The sequence below is a fragment of the Dendrobates tinctorius genome, unplaced genomic scaffold (assembly GCF_039654945.1).
Source record: "Dendrobates tinctorius isolate UK_male_01 unplaced genomic scaffold, ASM3965494v1 ptg000051l, whole genome shotgun sequence".
NCBI lineage: Eukaryota > Metazoa > Chordata > Amphibia > Anura > Dendrobatidae > Dendrobates > Dendrobates tinctorius.
This window is the reverse complement of record NW_027361719.1, coordinates 26,123,334-26,143,539: the sequence shown is the minus strand read 5'-3', so window position 1 is coordinate 26,143,539 and position 20,206 is coordinate 26,123,334. Positions and strand designations below refer to the sequence as shown.

Sequence of the window (20,206 nt, the reverse complement as noted above, 5' to 3'; positions counted from 1 at the left end):
CGGTTCCACCTGGTGCGCTCGTCCTGGGGGCCTCAGTTCCGCGACCCAGAGGGTCCACTCTCGGACGCTGCCAAAACCCCCGAAGCGTCACAGTATAACCAGGCCATGGACCCCGCTGGAGCCGCGGCCGCTACGCAAAAAGAGTTACTTTTCCTGCGGGAGAACCCGACCCGGATAATGTCCTTTATGAAGTCCATGGACACCCGGCTATCCGCCCTTCAAACCACCGATCCAGGGCACGCTCCCATGTTAGCCGGCATCCAGCAGGAGCTCGCGCAGCAGCGCGACGCCCAGTCCCATATCCTAAATTACATGGCGTCCGTCGATGACCGTTTACTTTCTCTACAGTCCTCGGGGGCCGCCTCTGTCCAACCCCGGGATCCGGCATATCACCCGCCACCTCGCCTGGGAAAGCCCCCCAGGTATAGCGGAGATCCAAAGCTATGCCGGGGCTTCTTGAACCAGTGCAGACTGCACTTTGAGCTGTTACCCCAGCAATACCCCTCCGACCGTGCCAAGGTGTCGTTCATCGTGTCCCACCTTGAGGGAGAGGCTTTGGCCTGGGTGAATCCTTTGTGGGAGAGGGATGATCCTGTGGTCGCTAGTATTCAGAGTTTCCTTGACATGTTTCGCAAGGTATTTGACGAGCCTGGGCGGTTGGTTTCTACTACTGAGGCTCTGTTTAACCTCCGTCAGGGTTCGCTCACCGTGGGGCAGTATGCCATCCGCTTCCGGACACTGTCTTCGAAGTTTGGGTGGAATAATGTGGGCCTGGTGGGAGCCTTTTGGAGGGGTCTTTCTGGCAAGATAAAAGACGAGCTTGCCGGACGGGATACTCCTACCACCCTGGAAGATCTCATATCCCTGGCCACTCATATAGATCTCCGGTTTCTCGAACGTTCTCGGGAGGCCGCCAGAGAGAGGAGACCCTTTAGGCTCTATTAAGCCACCATTCCACGTTCCTCCGCACCCTCTGCCAGCGCTGCCCCCAAGCCCATGCAAATAGACCATGTTAGGTTGTCTGAACAACAGCGCAGGGAGAGAATGACGGAGGGCCTTTGTCTGTATTGCGGCGGTGCCAATCATTTTTTGCGCACCTGTCCTGTGAGACCGGGAAATGCCTCCACCTAAGCCAGGTAAGAGAGGCTTCCATAGGTGACTCTAATTCCTCTCTGCCCCTTACCATTTCGGCTTTAATTATTCTAGGTCGGGAGCGTAGATCTGTGGAGGCGTATGTGGACTCGGGTGCGGCTAGCAATTTCATTCGGTTTGAAGAGGTTAACAAGTTCCAGATTCCTGTGGTTACCTTGGAGAACCCACGTGCGATTGCGTCTGTGGATGGCAGACCACTTCCTGAGCTCATCACCATGGTTACTGCCGAAGTTGAGTTTCAAGTGGGAGCTTTTCATCTGGAGAAGATAGCTTTCTACGTGCTGCCCAATTTGTCCCACGCTGTCCTCCTTGGATTACCCTGGCTCAGATTGCATGAACCGCTCCTGGATTGGCGCTCTGGGGAGATTTTGCACTGGGGCCATAATTGCCAGGAACACTGTCTGTTGTCAATGGCCCGTTCTCATCTGCCACAGGAACCAGCCGATCTTCCGGGACTCCCGGCACCATATCACACGTATGCTGTCGTCTTCAGTAAGAAGGAGGTGGATTCTTTGCCACCACACCGGTTCTTTGACTGTCCCATCGAGTTGATTCCGGGAGCCACCCCCCCCAGGGGGAGAACGTACCCTTTGTCTCCAGCAGAAACCTCGGCCATGTCAGAATATATACACGAAAACTTGGCCAAGGGTTTTATTCGGAAATCTTCATCTCCTGCAGGCACGGGTTTTTTCTTTGTTCGGAAGAAAGACGGATCCCTCAGGCCATGCATTGACTATCGAGGCCTGAATAATATTACCATTAAAAATCGGTATCCTCTTCCGCTCCCTCAATGCCCGGCAAGCCCGGTAGTCCCTATACTTCTCGCGCTTTGATTTTAAGCTCCATTTTCGACCCGGGAACAAGAACGCCAAGGCGAAAGTTATTACCGTGGCTCCCGTGAGCCTCTCTACCCTTCCGCCAGGCAGGACCTTCGTTCCACAGGGCAAAAGACTGGAGGTGCTATGCTGGGGGCACTCGTCCAAAATCGCAGGACACGTCGGGACCAAGAAGACCCGCTTGCTTCTCTCCCACTACTATTGGTGGCCCTCTCTTCGCCAGGACGTGTTGGATTTTGTAGCATCCTATACTACCTGTGCACAGAACAAGGTGCCTAGGGATCTGCCCTCCGGCCTCCTTCATCCGCTTCCTGTTCCAGAGGCTCCTTGGCAGCAAATTGCCATGGATTTTGTGACAGACCTGCCTTCCTCTTCTGGGTGCACTACTATCCTTGTGGTAATAGATCGCTTCTCCAAAATGGCCCATTTCATCCCGTTACCCGGCTTGCCATCGGCTCCTAAGTTGGCTGAAATCTTTATCCATCAGATCTTCAAGCTGCATGGACTCCCTCAACGGATTGTGTCTTATCAGGGAGTTCAATTTACCTCCCGATTCTGGAGAGCTCTCAGTCGGCACATGGGTACGTCTTTGGATTTCTCCTCCGCCTACCACCCACAGACCAACGGGCAAGTGGAACGAGTCAATCAAGTTCTGACGACCTTCCTGCACCACTTTTCCAACGCCAACCAGGACAACTGGGTCTCGCTCCTCCCTTGGGCGGAATTTGCCCACAATAATCATCCTAATGAGTCCTCCTCCAAGTCACCATTTTTTGTGGTCTCAGGCCAAAACCCTGGCATCCTGCTGCCCATCTCCACGTCTTCGGGGGTTCCAGCGGCAGATGCTCTCGCCGCTGACTTCGCGCAAATTTGGAGGGAGACCAAAGAAGCCCTCGTGAAGTCCAGTACCCGGATGAAGAAACATGCGTACAAAAGACGAAGGGATCTTCCACCATACCATCCTGGTGACAAAGTCTGGCTTTCGACTAAACACATCTGTCTAAAAGTTCCCTCATACAAGTTGAGTCCCCGTTATATTGGGCCTTTTGAGGTACTTGGACACATTAACAACGTTGCTTACAAATTGAGATTGCCGGCTTCACTCCGAGTTCCTAACGCCTTCAATGTCTCGCTCCTTAAACCTGTCATCCTTAACCGGTTCTGTCCTGCTCCTATCTCGTCCCCTCAGCCAATTGGAGATGATAACGTCTTTGAAGTTAAGGACATTTTGGCCATGAAAAAGGTCAGAGGAAGGACCCTCTTTCTTTTCGATTGGAAGGGATTTGGTCCCGAGGAGAGGTCCTGGGAGAATATAAATGCCCCGCAAATTCTGAAAAAGTTTTTGGCCGACTTCAGAAGGGGGAGATGTAAGGAGGAGGGTACTGTGACAACGGCGGCCGTGGCCGCCGCCGTCCCACGGGCACCGGCTCCCTCCGCAGCTCTCACTCACCCGGCGGCGCACGCGCTCCCTCCTTCCTCCTGCTCACGTGCTTCTCCTCTTCCGGGCAGCTCCCCGACTTCACATGCACACTAGGGCGCGGGCGCGCGCCCGTCCTGATGGTTAACCCTGCGGTGGGTGGTGGCCGATTAGCGGTGAGCCAATCACCTGCCAGCAGGGGATATATCAGCTGTCTCCCATAAGGGGATGACGCCTGGTTATTGTGTGAAGTCCATACATTGATTTGGCCGCCCATAGGGTTCCTATAGGTTTTCCTCCTGTCCTATACTCTTCCTAGCCTTTTTGTCTCTGCCTCTCCTGGTTGCCCTGCCCGCCCACCGCCCTGCTGGTCCGTGTCTCCTAGTCATCAGTTCTGACCCACTCCCTGTGTCTGGTTCCCTTCCTGTCCAGTTTCCTAGCCTGTTGTCCTCCTGTCTTCCCCATCTTCTCGGTTACTGTTGCTTTGTACGTCTCCTCGTCTCGCACCTTGGTCTCGGTGCGGTCTCCCAGTCCTGCCTGTGGTCACTCCGGTCCTTTGAGCTGCCCCTTTTGGTTTCAGCTGTCGCGGTGTCTGATCCCCCATGGGCCTGCCCCAAACGGTCCCTGTATAGGGGTCGGTTCCACCTGGTGAGCTCGCCCCGGGGGCCTCAGTTCCGTGACCCAGAGGGTCCACTCTCGGACGCTGCCAAAACCCCCGAAGCGTCACAAAGAGGAAGGTGCAGATGAAAGTGCAGGTTCCTTGAGCAGGTGGAGGGCATACTCATGGGCGACGGCACTGGCACAGGGCCCCTCATAGTACGCAAAAGTATCTCTGCCGGTGGTAGGGCCCACCCGCCGTCAGACACACCGCCGTACTATGAGGGGCCCTGTGCCAGTGCCGTCGCCAACGAGTGGGCCCCCCCTGCTTGCTCCGGATCACAGCACTTGCAAAGTTGAAATACTTACCTCTCCCTGCTCCACCGCTATGACGTCTTCCGCGTGTCCTGACAATGATATTCTGATCAGAGAGCGCAATGACATCACGTCTGTATGCCCTCTACCTAAACAGCCAAGTGCAGTGAGATGGAAGATGGGGACGACGAGGAGTCCAAACTAGTACAGGTATTCCCTAGCGAGGAGACTTATTTAATTGTTTTCAATGTTGGGACAGCAATTTTTGGGGAGCACTATACTCTGGAGAATGATATATGGGGCCCACCATACACTGGAGCATTCCAAAGGTGGACATCAGACACTGGATCAGCATTTACAGGGCCCTTTATACACTGGAGCATTAGAAATGGGGCCCATTATATATGGAGCATTATTTGGGCCCATAAGACAGTGGAGCTTCATCCATGGGGACCAACATATACTGTAGCATTATGTGGAGCTCATCATATACTGTTTCAAACATTATATGGGACCAATGATTCTGTATGGAGAAATATATGGGCCTCATTACGCTGCATAGCGTACTATGCGGTGCTCATAATACTGTATGGAGTAATATACTGTCCGTTTTTGGAGCTATTGGAGAATTTAAAATCGATATCAGTCATGAGATGTATAAAGTGAAGTATTTTTCATTGTACTATACCGCTATTTCTCTACCGTATCGGAGCATCATGAGTTGTGGTATGTGTTAAAGGGGCGCTCTTTAGCCCAGGGCACATGAAAACCTGGAGCCAGCCCTACCCCTCCACAACTTTAGCCAAATAACCCCCAGTTTTCAGTGCGTAACTATTATTATGAAGTAAATTAAGGTTGACAAGCTTCAGTAATAAAAATTGATGTTTTTGCCATTCAAATGGGCACTGTAGGTGTGTTTAATGTCCTCCACTCCCTGCTGACTTTTTTCCCCATTGACTTGCATTGGGTTTCGTGTTTCAGTCGGCCTTCGACTTTTCACGATAATCGGCCGATTTCGTTCAACCCGACTTTTGAGAAAGTCGGGTTTCATGAATCCCGACTCGACCAGAAAAAAGGCAAAGTCACTCATCTCTAGTGGTGGACACAGTCACCAACTCCTTCCATCAATCAGTGTGTGTGTGACTGAGACAGCAGATGTGGAGAGTCAGTGCCCACAGAAAACATCAAAACAGAGCGTCGGGGGAACAGGAACAAGGTGACTATGTGTGTTTTTTTTCTTTTGTTTAATATTTGTGTGGGATTTGTTCCTGTATATAAAGGACTATGTAATGCTCAAACTGTATATAAGGGGCTATGTGGGGGCTCATGCTGTATATATTTTAGGCTATGTGAGGGCTCATGTTGTATATAGGGGGCTATGTGAGGGCTCATGCTGTGTATAAGAGGCTATGTAAGGACTCATGCTGTATATAGGGGGCTTTGTGATGGCTCATGCTGTATATAGGGGGCTGTGTGAGGGCTTATACTGTATATAGCAGGCTATGTGAGGGTTCATGCTGTATATAGGAAAGCTATACAGGGGGTCATACTGAATATAGGGACCCAATGTGGGGGCACATATTGTATATAGGTAAAGCTGTGTGGGGGCTCTTCCTGTAGTACATTTTTTACAGGATGCTGTTGTATGGAATAGGGCAGTCTACTACACTATTCCATATATTTATTCATAGTATATTACCAGATAACAGACATATATTTAATATATACATGTTTGGGCTCTGTTAGTGTGTGTTCAATTAGAACTTTTGATTTCGAGCCCTGTGATTTCTATATACGTCCCTGCCTGCAGGGCAGTAAAAATAAGGGCACTATGACTTGTTGCTCAGAACTCGAGGCTCTGGGGTCCCATGGCCAGATTGCCCTCATCATAAGCAGCGGCACGGGCAGGGAGGAGGGCCCAGCCATATTTCTTGCACAAGGGCCCAAAGCTGTCAGTGTCAGCCCCTGAACTGTACTATCCAGGCCTGAATTTAGGGGATTGCCCAAGGGGCCCGGGCCCTGCGCCACCCACCAAGCGGGGGCCTCCCACCAATATAGGTATAAATATCTCAAAACATGTAAAATACACATCTCTCTTTGCTGTGATCCGATTCTAATGATAAGCAACATTTAACAAAAGAGAAAGTATTGAAAGTGTAGGGACCTGGCTACGGTCCTATGTCTCAGTGGCTGGCGCAGAGCGGCAGTCATGGCACCTGACCTACGTCAGCATCTGTGGCGCCCCTGAGGCTCAGTCGCCACAGAGGTACTGCACCTTCTCCTAAGGTGTAGTGCCCCACCATCCAGGTAAGGTGGGAACTCCTTTCCATGCTCCAACACTCGCACCCCACACAACAGGGTAGTTCTGCACAACCACATTGCGACTCAGTGCTTAGAGAGTAGCAGAGCACCTCTGGTGGTTCCCTGCTTGGAACACTGGATGTGCTGGTAGGTGTGTGGAGTTTAGATACACAAAAGAGCGGGAAAGTGTAGGATTACAGGTCAGTCTGACTGAAGGTCACTCGGGAAGGAAGTCACTCAGAGAGGAGTAAGGATCCCTGGAAGAAGGGATGGAGGAAGGAGTGCTGCAGCTGCCTCAGTGATCTGAGCCAGCTGGCACGGGAAAGGGAAAAGAAGGAGAAAGACGTAGAACTGAAACCTAAACTTCCATAAGAGAGAGAAAGACAAGTACGGAACCAAGGAGTAAGGAGAACAGAGAGGACGTGGGTTAGAAGAGGAACCCTGCCTATAGGTTCTCAGCGCAAGGCCGGGGCCGGTCCCCGAGGTTGCATGGACACTTATGGTTCTGCAGCAGACACCGGTGGAGTAGTTGGCTGTAAATGCACTACTCCCATCTAAGACTTGGGGCACAACAGCAACTGAATAGAGAGCCGGGGCTCAGGAGAAGGGAGTCCCCAAAGCAGGCTACAGCTGTCTGCCATACGAGTAGAGTTCTTGGGAACATCTGACAGGAGGAACTCCAGGGTACCACGGTACTGGAGATCTTCACACTTTGAGGCGCAATAGAGGAGTCGTTCAGGAAAGGTACACGTTGGCGGAGTGTTGGAGAGGAGCTTTCCATCTGGCCTGGAGGTTGGCTGAGTCTCTGACCCGGAGGACACGGCCCGGAGGCAGGCACCCATGTGTACCGCAGACTGTGAGTAAAGCTTTGGAACTGCAAGCCTCGGTGTCCTCCATTCATTCTTGCGCCAACCCGCTCAGCACTGCTACATCTGGGTACCATCCTTTACTCTGCCTGCTTCTTTCCACTGCCATTACAACTACACTGCCCTGGTACATCAGCCCTGCCTGTGGAGGGCTATACCATCACTGCTGCACCATACCATCTGTCCCAGAGGATCTGTCTGCAGCGTCGGCTTAACACCTCCCTTGCCGAACACCACAGGTGGCGTCACGAACTATTACATTACAAACTTCCCCCATTACTTGGGAGCCCAGGGCCACGGACTGGGTCATCGCTGCTGTGACACATCCCCCTGACACCGGCCCGGTACCGAGTACCCCACGGCCCTGGGAGGGCGACCCACATCCACTAACCTGCTTAGCTTCTGGCATGCGGCAACCTTCTCCGATTCCAACAGAAGCTTCTAGGCGCTACCTATTCAGCTATATGATCGCTCCCTCCGATTAGATCAGATGAGAGTTTGTTCAGCTACCTTCGAAGAAGCATGCGGAGCCACGATGTTGGCGCAAGAGGATTCTCCACCGCGGAGCACGGCAGGACTTCACTCTGGAATGGATCTTCAGTCACTGAAGATCCAGACATGAAGTGGTTCAGTCTTCACAGTGTCGTGGTGGGTGAGTATGATCGCTGTCTGTCTGTGTGTGTATCTTTCTTGCAGCTCTTGTCCTACACAGTATCATACTGTATATACAGGTCCACACTATATCCTTCATTACAGTGTGTCTGTGTATACTGTATGTATATAGTGTGGACCTGTTTACAGTATATTGCTGTGTATACACTTTATACAGAACCTCAGCCTCTATTCTATATACAGCCAGCACAGCAACAGCCTCTGATATATACAGGTAAACAGCCTCTGATATATACAGCCCGGCAGCAGCCACTCATATATATACAGCACAGCAGAAGCCTCTCATACATATACAGCCCAGCAGCAGCCTCTGACATATAGAGCCCAGCAGCAGTCTTTGATATAGACAGCCCAAATTTCTACAATATACATACATACATACATATGTACATACTTTAAATCTTTAATTCCCTTTCAGGACTTCAAGGGATGACAAGGTCATTTTGTTACTTTTAAATTACCATCATGGACAATCGTGAAGGAGATAGGCACAGACATCGCCCAAGAATTTGGGAGTCTGGGGCTTCTAAAAGACGTAAGGCAAAAGAAGCAACAGTAAAATCAACAGAAGAGATAGCAAAGACAAGAAAATTGGACGAGTTCTTCACTGTTCATTCAAGGCAAGTGTCGGAAAGGTGTAATGACCTTGTAGAATCTGATCAACCTGACAATGCTTCAGTGGAAATGGTTGTTGATCCTGGCAGGAAAGAAAAGGCTGAAGTAGCAACGTGTACAACTGAAGAACACAAAGCAAAGGAGACTGAAAGTGGCACATCTTATGAAGAAGGTGAAGTTGAGGGCCCACTAGGGGGCGATGACATTGGACTTTGGGCATCTATTATTTTGCAACCGATGCAATATTACTGGCTGAAAAGAGGTGTATCAACAATCCAGCACTGTGATGAAAGTTTGTTCATTGCCCACTCGGTACAGCAACCTAGAAAGGACCTCAATATTCCAAGAATGTGCACACTTGGGCTTTTCCGTCGTAAAATCATAATGGAGAAGTCATAACGAGGAATTGGTTATGCTTCTCTTGCTCTACAGGATGCATTTACTGCTTCACTTGCAGATTGATGATGTGCTTTATTACAGCATCTGAGTCTTCTCAGCTTTCGTCTAATGGATTCTGTGATTGGAAACATTCACAAGAACGTATGTATAAAAAGCCATGAGCAGTCAGCGGAACATCTGAACTCTACAGTTGCTTTCAATATGAGGTTAAAAGCGATTAGGCAATTTGGTACGGAGCCAACACAACAGGCTGAGGCTCAGGAGCATTATTGGAGGTCAGTATTGAAACGAGTAGTAAATGATATTCAGTTTATTGCTGAGTGTGCCTTAGCATTTAGAGGAGATAACGAATTGGTTGGATCACCTAGAGATGGAAATTTTCTGGGCATTCTTGAACTCATCGCCCAGTACGACGACTTTCTTGCACAGCATATCAAAACTCAAGCCAATCGCGGCAAGGGTCATACAAACTACCTGTCATCTACAATTATGGAAGAAATTATCAATGTAATAGGCGAACAAGTCCTCAGAGAAATTATTTCTCGAGTTAACAAATCAAAATACTACTCCATCTCTTTGGACTCCACACCCAATGCAGCTCATGTTGACTAACTAACCCTTGTATTGAGTTATATGGAGAAAGATGGCCCAGTGGAACGCTTTATAACATTCATGGCAAATAAAGGCCATGGCACTCAAGACGTGTTCAATGCCTTGTTGGAATTTTTGAAGAGACATGACCTAGACCTGGGAAATTGCCGCGGTCAAAGTTATGACAATGCATTTGCAATGAGTGGCAAATACAACGGCCTGCAAGCCAAAGTGAAAGAGAAGAACAATCTTGCATCCTGGATTCCTTGTACGGCACACACTTTAAATCTGGTTTCTAAAAATGCTGTAGAAAGCTGCTCGAGTGCTGACCATTTTTTGGACTTCCTTGAAAAGCTGATCCTCTTCTTCACAGTGTTAACGCATCGGTATCAGCTCCTGACTGAGGTTTTGAAAAATATTGACTCAGCAACAGCATTGACTCTCAAATGTGTAAGGCCCTTAAGCATGACTATCAGCAGATTAAAGATGTACTTAAACAAATTGCTGATGACTTTGAAGAAAAAAGCTGTGTATGGTGTGAAGCAGAAGGACTGTTAAGACAAATGAATCAGCTTGAAATTGGTATTAACACCACCTTCTGGAATGATATCCTGCAAAGAACAGATGCTACTAGTAAAAATCTACAACACGCAAAACTCGATCTAAACACTGCTGTGGCGTCACTGATCAGCTTAAAAAACTATGACGCATCAAAGCTAGACTCCTTCAAAATTTATGAGAAGCAAGGCGAAGAGCTGTCTGGTTCATCTGAGCATGTTCAGACGATAACTCGACACAGGTGCCGAAACGTGTGTCTCAATCCATTGGATTATGGCCATACGGAAGAAGTACAACTCAGCCCTTCTGAAAAATACAGAACAGAAACTTTCTTGCCTATCATTGATCAGTTTATCACTTCTCTTGACCAACGTCTTCAAAACATATAAAGATATATCAAGCAAATTTAGCTTTTTTTAGCCATCTGAAAGAACTGTTTTCAGACAAGCTTAAGGCCACAACAGGGCAACTTAGGCTAGTTTCACACTAGCGCTTTGGAGCGCAGCGACGGCCTGCGCACGGCCGCCGCTAAGCCCCGCCCCTGCCTCGCCTCCGCCGGTAGCTCCGCCTCCCGGCGCATGACGCTGCATGCGTCCCCTATCTTTATCACTGGGGGCGCAGGCCGTGCGGAGTATGCGTTTGGCGGCGCATGCGCCTTTTTGACGGTGCGCCGACCTGCGCCAAACGCAACCTGCTGCAGTTTGGTTGCGCCGGCGCACCGTCAAAAAGGCGCATGCGCCACCAAACGCATACTGCGCACGGCCTGCGCCCCCAGTGATAAAGATAGGGGACGCAGGACGCATGCAGCGTCTTGCGCCGGGAGGCGGAGCTCCCGGCGGAGGCACGGCAGGGGCGGGGCTTAGCGGCGGCCGTGCGCAGGCCGTCGCTGCGCTCCAAAGCGCTAGTGTGAAACTAGCCTTATCAGGTCTTATTCAGATGACTTGGACATTACATTTATCGATGAACTGTGTCAGTTTGTAACATTTGCCAATTTATTCACAGACGAGGAGCCAAAAGATATCAGCACTGAACTTTTGATGTACAAGCTTATCATGGAAAAAGGTGTGCAGGACACTTTCCCAAATATTGAGATAGCTCTAAGGATATATCTAATTTTGATGGTAACAAACTGCAGTGGTGAGCGTTCCTTCTCAAAACTCAAATTAGTTGAAAACAGATTAAGGACATCCATGAAGCAGGAACGACTTGTAAATTTGGCTATCATGAGCATCGAGTCATATATACTGCGTGAATTGGACTTTAGCGACATCATTAGTGATTTTGCAGCACGAAAATCAAGGAAAGTGCCTGGATTGTAAAAAAATGAATGATTTTACCTGAATTACTCTGCGTAAATGATTTTTGTAAATAAACTTGCATTTGTTTCATTTTGTGTTTTTGCATTACATATTGCAACACCTTGAAAAATGGGCCTCCCTCCAAAATGGGCCCCGGGCCACCAACCTCTTAAATCCGGCCCTGGTACTATCACAGAGACGGGTGCACAGTACACAGAGAGTGTTTCTGTAAAACTGACCACAGTTGGAACCAGGAATAACAGGTTCAAGTGGAGGAGGAGGTGGACGTGGTGGTATAGGGGGAAGAGGCAGAGGAGGATGTAACCAACACAGTTTTTTGTGTTTTTTATTTGTGGAGGCCCCCAAATGAAAAGAATGGCAAAAAGAGTTGAAGACTGTCTGGGTATGGCTGTTATAGTTATCTAGTCATCGAAAGGTATGGATAAGTAGTGTGGGATTCATGCCTGGTTCATTTTAAGGATTGTTTGGTTACCCACGTTGGATGTGGACAAATAGATGTGCCTGTCTGTGATGACAGTCCCTGCAGTGCTAAACACACATTCTGATACTACACTTGCTGCAGGGAAGCCGAGCACCTCCAAAGCATAAAGAGTAAGCTCAGGCCATGTGTCCAATTTGGAGATCCAGAAATTAAATGGGCCAGACTCATCAGTTAGTAAGTTAGTAGGATGGTGAGCACCGATGATGCCATTATTGCCGTCACCATCCCGCTTCTCTGTGTTCTAATAATAATAATAATCATCGTTATTTATATAGCGTCAACGTATTTTACAGCGCTTTACAGTTTAACAGTTTCAAACAATACAGTCATAAGTAACAACGTTAACAATAATACAATAATTAAAGCAAAGTAAAACGACCCTGATTGTGAGAGCTTACAATCTACAATGAGATGGGGGGGGATATACAAAAGTACAGGTGTTTATTTACAATGATGTTCCAGCCAACTTGAAGGAGTGGGGGGGTAGATAGAAATAGTGAATGGGCCACACACACACACATTTACACATAAAATGACTTTGATTTGGGAACGTGATGTGTTTTGAGGTAATGCCTAAAACTCTGCAAGTTGCGGCCGGAACTAATTTCTTGGGGTAGAGCATTCCATAGGATTGTCGCAAAGCAGGAGAAGTCTTTGAGTCGGGAGCGTGAGGTACGGATTAGTGCAGAGGTTAGTCGAAAGTAGTTGGCAGAGTGCAGTGATCGGCAAGGCCGATAGACAGAAATGAGGGAGGAGATTGAGGGGGTGCCGCACTGTGGAGAGCTTTGTGGGTGAGAACAAGTACTTCGAATTGGATCCTATAATGAATGTGCAAACAAGTACTTCAAATTGGATCCTATAATGAATGTGCAGCCAGTGTAGTGACTGGCGAAGAGCAGACGCATCCGAATACCGATTAGCCAGATGAAGGACCCTGGCAGCTGCATTAAGGATAGACTGGAGAGGGGAAAGTCGAGGGAGAGGGAGGCCAATTAATAGAGCATTAAAAGCTCTCTGCTCACAAGCAACAAGGATGCATTGCTGGCGGAGCATGATGAGACGGAGCAAGAAACTATACAGGGTGATTACATACAGCCCAGTCTCATCTCATCCCAATGTGGATTGGGTGACAAAGAGGAAGAGGAGGAGGAGGAAGAACAGGAGCTAGTTTCATGCACTATAGACGGTACTACAAGCACAACTGTCATACTGTTCGTTCAGCGTGGATGGCCTGAGGACAGGGAGGAGGAGGAGAGCATGGTCGGTCATCCTCTTGGTGAGGACATGGAAGTCTTGCCTGTTAGCAGTCTGGCATGCATGGCTAAGTTTATGTTATGCTGCCATTCCCATGACCCTCGCGTTCTCCAAATTTTTTTGTTGACAGGCAATACTGATTGGTGACATGTCTAGACCCACACTACAAGGAGAACTTTATATCTCTTATTCCAGAGGCAGACAGGTGTACTAAAATTTTGGAGTACCAGAGGGCCCTTCTTGTGGAATTATTAAAAAAATTCCCATCTGAAATCGATGGCGGCAGAGGTCACAATTCATTGGACAACCAAAGAGTACAGGTGAGAGAGACACAACTCCAATCCAGCAGAGGCAGTGGAACACTGGCAAAGTTATGGGAGAGTTTTTTCAGATTCTCTCATCGCCATGGCCCTGAGATGTGGGGTACTCTCACAAGGAGTGCAAAGTTTTGGAAGATGCTGAGGAAGTACCATGCTGATTGTACCAGCGTCCTCTATGATTCCTCTGTGCCTTATAATTATTGGTTATCGAAGCTGGACATGTGGCATGAACTGGCTCTCTCTACTGTGCATGTGCGCTGTATACACGGTAACGGAGCCCACGGTGCCTCGCTCTCTGGCGGTCACTGGGCACACTGCGCCTCGTTCTCTGGCAGCACCATTGTTAGCGGCGGAAGCCAATGGGAACAGTCCTACACAGAGCCAGTGCTGCTCAGCCTCCTACGTGTTGCTTGTCCCCGCAAAAACTCTCTGATGGCGTGCGTGCATTCTCTTAGCCTCGCCCCTGCCTCTAAGTCACCGGGTCTGCCTGCTGCAGTCTGTTGCAGCGTTGGTGCTTAGGGTGCACAGTGCACTGCACCCCTTGCTGCTCACACACTGACAGTGGGGGAGACACTCCTGCTCCACGTCCTTTTTCCCCTCAGCTTCTGGCCAGGTTCCCTATCTAAACATGCCACCTCTTCCTGGGTCATAGGGCCTGTCCGTTCCCCTATTCTTTCCCCTGGGAAACTGGGGACGCAGCCTCGATAGTTCCTGACCCGGCGCAGCACAGGTACCCGCAGCCCATTCTTCCTGACCCGGCGCAGCACAGGTACCCGCAGCCCGTTCTTCCTCCTTACATATCTGTCCAATCAGTTCTTTCATGCAGGCATCATAGAAGGCATGTGATCTAATTTTCAAGTGCAAATTGTACATTATATCCAAAACAGTTTCACTATGTGGCTAACATCAATCCACAAGATACTAGTCTCATACTACAAAATTTCGGTGGCAAATCATTGCCACACAAATAGGTTGTGTGTTCTGACTTCTGTAACATCGTTTGGGTGGTAATAATTCATACCTATTAGTTTCATATTCATCATCTTCTTCAGGCTTCGGAATATGATGTAAAAATGAAAGCAAGTTGGTGGTAAGTAATTTGTGAAAGTAATTGTAATCTTTACTATTTCTCCAGTACGTGTGCGGCTAACCACCTTTATTGATCTTATTTAGCTTCTTTGGCAAGAAAAGAACAGCTCCATCAAAACCACATGCTTTTCCTATTAATTCATAATGCTGGTAAAGTAGAGGTGATGTTAGGGATCTAGAAAACATCTGAAGACTGTAGTCAACATGGTACTGTGACAAGACCCACTGGGGTCTAGCTATCAATTTGACATAGTTTGTGCACAGCTGAATAGAGTTGCATGAAAAAACTGATTTTGATTCAATGACATGTTGGGTGGATTGCCTAGTGGAAACACCCATATCATGGAAGTCACGTCAACAACCACCACACTCTCCAATTGACACATCTTGAAGTCCAGCCGAAATGTCAAAATCTCTAGCTTCTATTCTAGAAAATGCAGGGGCTCCTTTTTGACATCCTCATCCAACAAGCTCAGTATTAGTAGGTGATGGATTGTCAGAATCCTGCCCAGGAACACCAGGCTTGGGTAGTTGTGAGTCCTGGCCCCGTACTCTTCCATGTGCTCTTGCTCTGGCTCTTCCAGTCATGATTTAATCTAGAAGCTTTCACCTTCATAATTCGCTGACAGAGTACAACACCGTCCAAGCGTTCACCCTCTGCTCCTCAGACTTTCTATCTGCGCAGTAAATGCCTCTAGGTAGATGATGATGGTGGTAGTAGTTGGTGCATTTGAGACCCAGTCATGAAGCAGCCATAATAATTAGAAACAGAAGTATTTTTACCGAGATACCACAGTGTTAAGTATGTGGCCTGTATTTTATTTTGACTGCAAAATAGTCTATAGAACTAGGGTAAGACACAGCAAAAAAAAATGAATGTAGGCCTGAAATGCCACAATTTGTAGCCCACAGATAGATGAGGCATGTGACTGAGATACCACACTGATAAATATGTGGCCTGTATTTTTGTTTTTTTCAAATAAAATAATGTATAGAATTAGGGTAACACAGCAAAAAAAGGTGAATGTAGGCCTGAAATGCCCAAAGTTGTAGCCCACAGATAGATGAGGCATCTGATGGAGATACCACACTGTTAAATAGGTGGCCTGCATTTTTGTTTGTTTTTTTACAGCAAAATAGTGAATAGAAATAGGGTAACAGAGAGATACATGAGGTGTCTGACGGAGATACCACACTGTTCAATATATGGCCTGTATTTTTTATATTTACCCCAAAATCGTGTATAGAACAAGGGTAGCAGACAACAAATACAGTAGAATGGAGGCTTGAAATGCAACAATATCACAAAAGTATCAATTAGATAGAAACTCAAGATCAGCTAACATCTTAATGATGAATAAATATATGTGACAAAATGTAGGCTAGAGCGCTTCGAAACAATGGAAACAAAGCGATGACCCCCCCACAGGATGAGCAATAACTGGGCAACACACTGGGGAATAAAATCAAATGAATAAGGCCAAAATAAGAACCAAAAGCCTATCAATATGCAGATCAAAATGTAATACTCTTGGTTATGGTGAACCAGGAGTTCACCATGTGGGCTATAATTAGCCTAAACCAGATAGACTATAGTATCAATGCGGTAATGCCTATAATCTAAAAGTCAATAAACACGATGTAGAGGAGTGATATACTTGTTAAGTTACCACCACCCTCCCTTGAACTAGTCCAATATGTCCTAGCAGCATGTTTTTAAAATATGGAACACAAATAAAGTTTTTCTTTGATTTTGTTTGAATGAAGCTAGATTTCCTTTTTCTTCACAAATGATTACTACGACGTCAGGCAGAGATGTGTCTCCGTGCTTCTCCTCAAGTCCATTGAGAGCTTATAAAGGGTGAGCTGGAAAAAAAAAACTTTTTGCTTCTTAGAGGAGCGATATACCTGTGGAGAAGGTGCTACTAGAGTCCCTTCACCCCGACGCGCGCTTCACCGCCAGCTTCTTACGTGGGGCGTGGTTTCAAAAGTACAAGACAACACACTCCAGTAGAGTTGAGCGACTTTTGTTTTTTTTATGGTCGAGTTTCGTTTCGTGAAACCCGACTTTTCCAAAAGTCGGGTCGAGCAAGATCGGCCGATTATAGGGAAAAGTCGGGGTCGTCCCGAAACACGAAACCCAATGTAAGTCAATGGGGAATAAAAGTCGGCAGTGAGAGGAGGACAGGAAACACACCTACAGTGCTCATTTGAATGCCAAAAGCATCAATTCTTCTTACTTAAGCTGGTCAACCTTAATTAACTTCATAATACAAGTTACGCACTGAAAAATGGGGGTTATTTGGCTAAAGTTGTGGGGGGGTAGGGCTGGCTCCAGGTTTTCATGTGCCCTGGGCGAAAGAGCGCCCCTTTAACACATACCACAACTCATCATGCTCCGATACGGCAGAGAAATAGCGGTATAGTACAATGAAAAATACCTCACTTTTTACATCTCATGACGAGGCCCATCTATTTCTCCATACAGAATCATTGGTCCCATATAATGTTTGAAACAGTATATGATGAGCTCCACATAATGCTACAGTATATGTTGTCCCCATGGATGAAGCTCCACTGTCTTATGGGCCCAAATAATGCTCCAAACATAATGGGCCCCATTTCTAATGCTCTAGTGTATAATGGGCCCTGTAAATGCTGCTCCAGTGTCTGATGTCCACCTTTGGAATGTTCCAGTGTATGGTGGGCCCCGTCTATCATTCTCCAGAGTATAGTGTTCCCCAAAAATTGCTGTCCCAACATTGAAAACAATCAAATAAGTCTCCTCGCTAGGGAATCCCTGTACTAGTCTGGACTCCTCGTCGTCCCCATCTTCCATCTCACTGCACAGTATTTCAACCTTGCAAGTGCTGTGATCCTGAGCAAGCAGGGGGGGCCCACTCGTTGGCGACGGCACTGGCACAGGGCCCCTGATAGTACGGTGGTGTGTCTGATGGCGGGTGGGCCGAACCTGCACTTTCATCTGCAGCTTCCTCTTTGTCACCGTGTAAGATGGAACTGTATATGGGAAGGGTAACCTGAGTTTCATCAGGGTCAGATTCAGGCCGGGTAGTGTGCGAGGGGAATGTAGTGGTCTGGGTCAATGTACCAGCAGATTCATCGAGCAGTGGCTGGGCATCAGTGCACTTGTGTCGCCCCCAGGAGTACGGTCGCCACAGTGGCATTACCTTCCTCCTAGGGAGTGTGATGTCATGCTTGGGAGCAACGAAGGATCTCTCTAGCAGGTTAACTGATTGGGCGGCGTTATTCCCACGAGTCATGACCCTCCAAACAGCGTTCATGAAGGCAAAGTGTTTGTTTTACGTGGGCAGTATGGTTGCAAAGCTGACCCTTAAAGGAATGTCCAGAAGGGCACCACCAGGAGTGGAGCCTACGGCGTAATTTGACTCAACACGGGCAACCTCAACCATGCCAGCTACAGAACAGATGCACACATTGCAAGCTTAATTCCGTTAACGAACGAGACTCCGTCATGCCCCGCGGTCCGAGTCCGGCTTACTAGAGGGACACGTGAGGCTCTGGCACATGAGATTGGCCAATAACTGGTGTGTCATGCCCTTACATGTCCGTGGCTGCATGTGCGCTACACTGAAAAGGCCAGCGATTGTCGCTTACAGGTGCAGATAACCCGCTGAACAACGTTAGTGATGGGGATCACTGATTACAATTATTACCCGCGAACAATGATTTCCCAGTAAGTGCAGGTCAACCGCAGTTCCGGAATTAGGCCTAACCGTCATTCCTGAAAAAAATGAAAAACTTACGTGTGCAAACCACAGGTGCTGTAGCTTGCTTAACAGCTCGCCAGCCGTTCTCACGCCCAGTATGGGTTACACGTGATTGCACAAAGGTGAGAAAGGGTACCGTATCCCCGGATAACATGTATGGATAGCGTACACATTCAAAAGATATGTCTATACATCAGGAGGCAGGCTCAGACGGTGTTAGGCCCAGTATGGCTTGCACGTGATTGCACAAAGGTGAGAAAGGGTACCGTATCCCCGGATAACATGTATGGATAGCGTACACATTCAAAAGATATGTCTATACATCAGGAGGCAGGCTCAGACGGTGTAAGGCCCAGTATGGCTTGCAAGTGATTGCACAAAGGTGAGAAAGGGTACCGTATCCCCGGATAACATGTATGGATAGCGTACACATTCAAAAGATATGTCTATACATCAGGAGGCAGGCTCAGACGGTGTAAGGCCCAGTATGGCTTGCAAGGGATTGCACAAAGGTGAGAAAGGGTACCGTATCCCCGGATAACATGTATGGATAGCGTACACATTCAAAAGATATGTCTATACATCAGGAGGCAGGCTCAGACGGTGTCAGGCACAGTATGGCTTGCAAGTGATTGCACAAAGGTGAGAAAGGGTACCGTATCCCCGGATAACATGTATGGATAGCGTACACATTCAAAAGATATGTCTATACATCAGGAGGCAGGCTCAGACGGTGTCAGGCACAGTATGGATTTGACGGCCCAGACTACACAGCGGAGGAGCAGGGAGAGGTAAAGATTGCAAATGCTGGGGCCCTGCCCAAGCAAGGGGGGCCCACTCATGGGCGTCGGTACTGGCACTGGGCCCCTCATAGTACGGCGGTGTGTCTGATGGCGGGTGTGCACCACCACCGTCAGAGACACTTGATTGCACTATGAGGGACCCTGTGCCAGTGCCCGCGCCCAAGAGTCGGCCTACCCACCTGTCCAGGGCAACGGCACTCGCATGGTGTCGTGCGCTAGGTGGTGACCCCGGCCATGGGGGGGGGAGGCAGCACAGTTAGGGAGTTTTAGAAAGTGGCATATGTTGATGTTGGACATTCAGCTGATGCAAAAGGCGAAATAGGTCAAGTCCCAGGAAGAGGTGGACCAAAGCAAGCCATTTTTCAGTCACCCTATGTGTCATCAGGGGAAGGTGGGACAAAATCCTTGGAAACCCATGCATGGTTCATTTTAATGAAGGTTAGATCATCCACATTTTGGGTTGACAGACGGTTCCTTTTTTCTGTCAGGATTGATCCAGCTGCACTGAAGACTCTTTCCGATAGCACACTTGCAGCTGGGCAAGCGAGCTCCTGTAAGGCATATTGTGCCAATTCAGGCCAGGTGTCCAGTTTAGCAGCCCAATAGTCAAAGGGGAATGACCTGTGTGGGAGAACATCGATATGGGAGGAAAAGTAGTTTGTAACCATAGTTGACAACTGCTGTCTCCTGTCACTTTCCATCGATGCTGTATTACCAGTTGTGTGAGCGGTACTTGAAAAATCAGTCCACAACATTGTCATGAAACCCCTGTCTCCAACGCCACTTCTGCTGTGTGCACCATGAACACCTCTGCCAAGCTGCCCCCGGCCCGTACGGCTCGTGTGAGAACCATCACCGCTGCTGTGTGCTGG

General features: G+C 48.3%; 1 protein-coding gene across 7 annotated transcripts in view; it reads right to left on the bottom strand.

Annotated features, from left to right (window-relative positions):
- The window catches only part of LOC141091343 (17-beta-hydroxysteroid dehydrogenase type 6-like), a 265,988-nt gene that overhangs the window by 131,680 nt on the left and 114,102 nt on the right, over positions 1–20,206 (bottom strand). The gene's annotated exons all lie outside the window — the stretch shown is intronic.